Genomic DNA, 7500 nt, shown 5'->3' with positions numbered 1-7500 from the left:
GCGCATGCGGCCAAGCGTCGGTGCAAAATGGCCCGAAAACAGTCCCGTCGGTGCCCCCGTCGGGCTAAAATGACCCGAAAACAGTTCAGCTGGGGAAAATTAAGCGAATCCGGCCAAGAGTCGGTGGAAATTGGCCCGAAAACAGCCCAGCGGCAAGCGGAAGCGGCTAACGTTGGGGAAAAGTGACCCGAAAACAGTTAAGCGGGGGAAAACTAAGCGGATGCGGCCACGCGTTGGGGAAAACAAAGCGGATCCGGCCCAGAGTCGGTGGAAATTGGCCCGAAAACAGTCCAGCGGCAAGCGGAAGCGGCTAACGTTGGGAAAAAGTTACCCGAAAACAGTTCAGCGGGGGAAAACTAAGCGGATGCGGCCACGCGTTGGGGAAAACTAAGCGGATACGGCCAAGTGTTGGGGAAAAATGGCCCGAAAACAGCCCAGCGGCAAGCGGAAGCGGCTAACGTTGGGGAAAAGTGACCCGAAAACAGTTAAGCGGGGGAAAACTAAGCGGATGCGGCCACGCGTTGGGGAAAACTAAGCGGATACGGCCAAGAGTCGGTGGAAATAGGCCCGAAAACAGTCCAGCGGCAAGCGGAAGCGGCTAACGTTGGGCAAAAGTGACCCGAAAACAGTTCAGCGGGGCAAATTTTTGAAATTTTTTTTGAAATTTTGAAATTTTTTTGAATTTTTGAAATTTTTGAAGTTTTTTTGGGTTTTTGGACTTTTTTTGAATTTTTGAATTTTTTGAATTTTTTTGAATTTTTTTGAATTTTTTGAATTTTTTTTGAATTTTTGAATTTTTTTTTTTTTTTTGAATTTATTTGATTTTATAAATTTTTTGTGATTTTTTGAGATTTTTTTGAATATTTTACATGGGTGATTTCGACTTGGGGGATTTTCAGGGGGTGGTAACCCTGGGCGTGGCTAGAGCCTCAAAATGCATATTCCCCTATAGGGGGGCAAGGTTTTCAAAAATGGGTGCCCCCTCATGTACACGCGCGTGGGTGTACATGGCCCCGTCGGTGCCAGCGTGGGTGGAAAATGGCCCGAAAACAGCCCAGCGGCAAGCGGAAGCGGCTAACGTTGGGCAAAAGTGACCCGAAAGCAGTTCAGCTGGGGAAAATTAAGCGGATGCAGCCAAGCGTTGGGGAAAACTAAGCGGATACGGCCAAGTGTCGGTGAAAAATGGCCCGAAAACAGTCCAGCGGCAAGCGGAAACGGCTAACGTTGGGCAAAAGTGACCCGAAAACAGTTCAGCTTGGGGAAATTAAGCGGAAGCAGCCAAGCGTTGGGCAAAACCAAGCGGATACGGCCAAGAGTTGGGGAAAAATGGCCCGAAAACAGCCCAGCGGCATGCGGAAGCGGCTAACGTTGGGGAAAAGTGACCCGAAAACAGTTAAGCGGGGGAAAACTAAGCGGATGCGGGCACGCGTTGGGGAAAACTAAGCGGATGCGGCCAAGTGTCGGTGGAAATTGGCCCGAAAACAGCCCAGCGGCAAGCGGAAGCGGCTAACGTTGGGCAAAAGTGACCCGAAAACAGTTCAGCGGGGGAAAACTAAGCGGATGCGGCCACGCGTTGGGGAAAACTAAGCGGATACGGCCAAGAGTCGGTGGAAATTGGCCCGAAAACAGTCCAGCGGCAAGCGGAAGCGGCTAACGTTGGGCAAAAGTGACCCGAAAACAGTTCAGCGGGGCAAATTTTTGAAATTTTTTTTGAAATTTTGAAATTTTTTTGAATTTTTGAAATTTTTGAAGTTTTTTTGGGTTTTTGGACTTTTTTTGAATTTTTGAATTTTTTGAATTTTTTTGAATTTTTTTGAATTTTTTGAATTTTTTTTGAATTTTTGAATTTTTTTTTTTTTTTTGAATTTATTTGATTTTATAAATTTTTTGTGATTTTTTGAGATTTTTTTGAATATTTTACATGGGTGATTTCGACTTGGGGGATTTTCAGGGGGTGGTAACCCTGGGCGTGGCTAGAGCCTCAAAATGCATATTCCCCTATAGGGGGGCAAGGTTTTCAAAAATGGGTGCCCCCTCATGTACACGCGCGTGGGTGTACATGGCCCCGTCGGTGCCAGCGTGGGTGGAAAATGGCCCGAAAACAGCCCAGCGGCAAGCGGAAGCGGCTAACGTTGGGCAAAAGTGACCCGAAAGCAGTTCAGCTGGGGAAAATTAAGCGGATGCAGCCAAGCGTTGGGGAAAACTAAGCGGATACGGCCAAGTGTCGGTGAAAAATGGCCCGAAAACAGTCCAGCGGCAAGCGGAAACGGCTAACGTTGGGCAAAAGTGACCCGAAAACAGTTCAGCTTGGGGAAATTAAGCGGAAGCAGCCAAGCGTTGGGCAAAACCAAGCGGATACGGCCAAGAGTTGGGGAAAAATGGCCCGAAAACAGCCCAGCGGCATGCGGAAGCGGCTAACGTTGGGGAAAAGTGACCCGAAAACAGTTAAGCGGGGGAAAACTAAGCGGATGCGGGCACGCGTTGGGGAAAACTAAGCGGATGCGGCCAAGTGTCGGTGGAAATTGGCCCGAAAACAGCCCAGCGGCAAGCGGAAGCGGCTAACGTTGGGCAAAAGTGACCCGAAAACAGTTCAGCGGGGGAAAACTAAGCGGATGCGGCCATGCGTTGGGGAAAACTAAGCGGATACGGCCAAGAGTCGGTGGAAATTGGCCCGAAAACAGTCCAGCGGCAAGCGGAAGCGGCTAACGTTGGGCAAAAGTGACCCGAAAACAGTTCAGCGGGGCAAATTTTTGAAATTTTTTTTGAAATTTTTTTGAATTTTTGAAATTTTTGAAGTTTTTTTGGGTTTTTGGACTTTTTTTGAATTTTTGAAATTTTTGAATTTTTTTGAATTTTTTTGAATTTTTTGAATTTTTTTTGAATTTTTGAAATTTTTTTTTTTTTTTTGAATTTATTTGATTTTATAAATTTTTTGTGATTTTTTGAGATTTTTTTGAATATTTTACATGGGTGATTTTGACTTGGGGGATTTTCAGGGGGTGGTAACCCTGGGCGTGGCTAGAGCCTCAAAATGCATATTCCCCTATAGGGGGGCAAGGTTTTCAAAAATGGGTGCCCCCTCATGTACACGCGCGTGGGTGTACATGGCCCCGTCGGTGCCAGCGTGGGTGGAAAATGGCCCGAAAACAGCCCAGCGGCAAGCGGAAGCGGCTAACGTTGGGCAAAACTGACCCGAAAGCAGTATAGCTTGGAAAATTAAGCGGATGCAGCCAATTGTTGGCGAAAACTAAGCGGATACGGCCAAGTGACGGTGAAAAATGGCCCGAAAACAGTCCAGCGGCAAGCGGAAACGGCTAACGTTGGGCAAAAGTGACCCGAAAACAGTTCAGCTGGGGGAAATTAAGCGGAAGCAGCCAAGCGTTGGGCAAAACCAAGCGGATACGGCCAAGAGTCGGTGGAAAATGGCCCGAAAACAGTCCAGCGGCAAGCGGAAACGGCTAACGTTGGGACAAAGTGACCCGAAAACAGTTCAGCTGGGGAAAATTAAGCGGATGCAGCCAAGCGTTGGGGAAAACTAAGCGGATCCGGCCCAGAGTCGGTGGAAATTGGCTCGAAAACAGTCCAGCGGCAAGCGGAAGCGGCTAACGTTGGGCAAAAGTGACCCGAAAACAGTTCAGCGGGGGAAAACTAAGCGGATGCGGCCACGCGTTGGGGAAAACTAAGCGGATACGGCCAAGTGTTGGGGAAAAATGGCCCGAAAACAGCCCAGCGGCAAGCGGAAGCGGCTAACGTTGGGGAAAAGTGACCCGAAAACAGTTAAGCGGGGGAAAACTAAGCGGATGCGGCCACGCGTTGGGGAAAACTAAGCGGATGCGGCCAAGTGTCGGTGGAAATTGGCCCGAAAACAGCCCAGCGGCAAGCGGAAGCGGCTAACGTTGGGCAAAAGTGACCCGAAAACAGTTCAGCGGGGGAAAACTAAGCGGATGCGGCCACGCGTTGGGGAAAACTAAGCGGATACGGCCAAGAGTCGGTGGAAATTGGCCCGAAAACAGTCCAGCGGCAAGCGGAAGCGGCTAACGTTGGGCAAAACTGACCCGAAAACAGGTCAGCGGGGGAAAACTAAGCGGATGCGGCCACGCGTTGGGGAAAACTAAGCGGATACGGCCAAGAGTCGGTGGAAATTGGCCCGAAAACAGTCCAGCGGCAAGCGGAAGCGGCTAACGTTGGGCAAAAGTGACCCGAAAACAGTTCAGCGGGGGAAAACTAAGCGGATGCGGCCACGCGTTGGGGAAAACTAAGCGGATACGGCCAAGAGTCGGTGGAAATTGGCCCGAAAACAGTCCAGCGGCAGGCGGAAGCGGCTAACGTTGGGCAAAACTGACCCGAAAACAGTTCAGCGGGGGAAAACTAAGCGGATGCGGCCACGCGTTGGGGAAAACTAAGCGGATACGGCCAAGAGTCGGTGGAAATTGGCCCGAAAACAGTCCAGCGGCAAGCGGAAACGGCTAACGTTGGGCAAAAGTGACCCGAAAACAGTTCAGCGGGGGAAAACTAAGCGGATGCGGCCACGCGTTGGGGAAAACTAAGCGGATACGGCCAAGAGTCGGTGGAAATTGGCCCGAAAACAGTCCAGCGGCAGGCGGAAACGGCTAACGTTGGGCAAAAGTGACCCGAAAACAGTTCAGCGGGGGAAAACTAAGCGGATGCGGCCACGCGTTGGGGAAAACTAAGCGGATACGGCCAAGAGTCGGTGGAAATTGGCCCGAAAATAGTCCAGCGGCAAGCGGTAGCGGCTAACGTTGGGCAAAACTGACCCGAAAACAGTTCAGCGGGGGAAAACTAAGCGGATGCGGCCACGCGTTGGGGAAAACTAAGCGGATACGGCCAAGTGTTGGGGAAAAATGGCCCGAAAACAGCCCAGCGGCAAGCGGAAGCGGCTAACGTTGGGCAAAAGTGACCCGAAAACAGTTCAGCGGGGGAAAACTAAGCGGATGCGGCCACGCGTTGGGGAAAACTAAGCGGATACGGCCAAGGGTCGGTGAAAAAGGGCCCGAAAACAGTCCAGCGGCAAGCGGAAGCCGCTAACGTTGGGCAAAAGTGACCCGAAAACAGTCCAGCGGGGGAAAACTAAGCGGATGCGGCCAAGCGTTGGGGAAAACTAAGCGGATACGGCCATGCGTCGGTGAAAAAGGCCCGAAAACAGTCCAGCGGCACGCCGAAGCGGCTAACGTTGGGCAAAAATGGCGAAAAGCGGTGGAGCAGGGCGGTCTGAATCTATGCATCCACATAAAATGGGGGGTAAACCTGGGGGATTTCCAGGGGGTGGTAACCCTGGGCGTGGCTGGAGACCCAAAATGCATATTCCCCTATAGGGGGGAAGGATTTTTGGAAGAGGCAGCCCCTCATGTACATGCCAAGCGGGGTGTACATGGCCCCTGTGGGTGCCTCTGTCGGTGTAAAATGGCCCGAAAAACAAGATTATGTTACCCGAAGACACGATTATGTTACCGAAAAAACACGGTTGAGCGGGGGCAGTAAGCACGGTTGAGCGGGGGCAAAAAACACGGTTGAGCGGGGCAAAAAACACGGTGCAGCGGGGACAAAAGACACGATTTTATTACCGAAAAACACGGCCCGTCGGGGGCAAGGAACACGAATATGTTACCGAAAAACACGGACCACGCGGGTTGAAATCCCCAGCCGTAGAGCCGGCGAAACACGGTGGGGCAGGGCGTCTAAGCGTGGAGGCGACCGTAAGACCGATGCGGGTTGAAATCCCCAGCCGTAAAGCCGGCGAAAAGCGGTCGGGCAGGGTGACTCCGCGTGGAGTTTCGCCCGTAAGGCCGATGCGGGTAGCCGCGCGGGTTGAAATCCCCAGCCGTAAAGCCGGTGAAACACGGTTCATTGGGGCGCCTAAGCGTGGAGGCGCCCCGCAGAGACCGAGCGGGTTGAAATCCCCAGCCGTAAAGCCGGCGAAACACGGTTCATTGGGGCGCCTAAGCGTGGAGGCGCCCCGCAGAGACCGAGCGGGTTGAAATCCCCAGCCGTAAAGCCGGCGAAACACGGTTCATTGGGGCGCCTAAGCGTGGAGGCGCCCGCAAAGACCGAGCGGGTTGAAATCCCCAGCCGTAAAGCCGGCGAAACAAGTTCGGGCAGTGCGACTCCGCGTGGAGTTTCGCCCGTAAGACCGATGCGGGTAGCCGCGCGGGTTGAAATCCCCAGCCGTAAAGCCGGTGAAACACGGTTGAGCGGGGCGCCTAAGCGTGGAGGCGCCCCGCAGAGACCGAGCGGGTTGAAATCCCCAGCCGTAAAGCCGGCGAAACACGTTCGGGCAGGGCGACTCCGCGTGGAGTTTCGCCCGTAAGACCGATGCGGGTAGCCGCGCGGGTTGAAATCCCCAGCCGTAAAGCCGGCGAAACACGGTTCATTGGGGAGCCTAAGCGTGGAGGCGCCCCGCAGAGACCGAGCGGGTTGAAATCCCCAGCCGTAAAGCCGGCGAAACACGTTCGGGCAGGGCGTCTAAGCGTGGAGGCGCCCGTAAGACCGATGCGGGTAGCCGTGCGGGTTGAAATCCCCAGCCGTAAAGCCGGCGAAACACGGTTGAGCGGGGCGCCTAAGCGTGGAGGCGCCCTGCAGTGACCGAGCGGGTTGAAATCCCCAGCCGTAAAGCCGGTGAAACACGGTTGAGCGGGGCGCCTAAGCGTGGAGGCGCCCCGCAGAGACCGAGCGGGTTGAAATCCCCAGCCGTAAAGCCGGCGAAACACGTTCGGGCAGGGCGTCTAAGCGTGGAGGCGCCCGTAAGACCGATGCGGGTAGCCGTGCGGGTTGAAATCCCCAGCCGTAAAGCCGGCGAAACACGGTTGAGCGGGGCGCCTAAGCGTGGAGGCGCCCTGCAGTGACCGAGCGGGTTGAAATCCCCAGCCGTAAAGCCGGTGAAACACGGTTGAGCGGGGCGCCTAAGCGTGGAGGCGCCCCGCAGAGACCGAGCGGGTTGAAATCCCCAGCCGTAAAGCCGGCGAAACACGTTCGGGCAGGGCGACTAAGCGTGGAGGCGCCCGTAAGACCGATGCGGGTAGCCGCGCGGGTTGAAATCCCCAGCCGTAAAGCCGGCGAAACACGGTTGAGCGGGGCGCCTAAGCGTGGAGGCGCCCCGCAGTGACCGAGCGGGTTGAAATCCCCAGCCGTAAAGCCGGCGAAACACGGTTGAGCGGGGTGCCTAAGCGTGGAGGCGCCCCGCAGAGACCGATGCGGGTTGAAATCCCCAGCCGTAAAGCCGGTGAAACACGATCGGGCAGGGCGTCTAAGCGTGGAGGCGCCCGTAAGACCGATGCGGGTAGCCGCAAGGGTTGAAATCCCCAGCTGTAAAGCCGGCGAAACACGGTTGAGCGGGGCGCCTAAGCGTGGAGGCACCCCGCAGAGACCGAGCGGGTTGAAATCCCCAGCCGTAAAGCCGGCGAAACACGGTTCATTGGGGCGCCTAAGCGTGGAGGCGCCCCGCAGAGACCGAGCGGGTTGAAATCCCCAGCCGTAAAGCCGGCG

This window comes from Carex rostrata, chromosome 10 (assembly GCF_964058835.1).
Source record: "Carex rostrata chromosome 10, lpCarRost1.2, whole genome shotgun sequence".
Taxonomy (NCBI): domain Eukaryota; kingdom Viridiplantae; phylum Streptophyta; class Magnoliopsida; order Poales; family Cyperaceae; genus Carex; species Carex rostrata.
Note: the sequence above shows the minus strand (reverse complement) of the source record.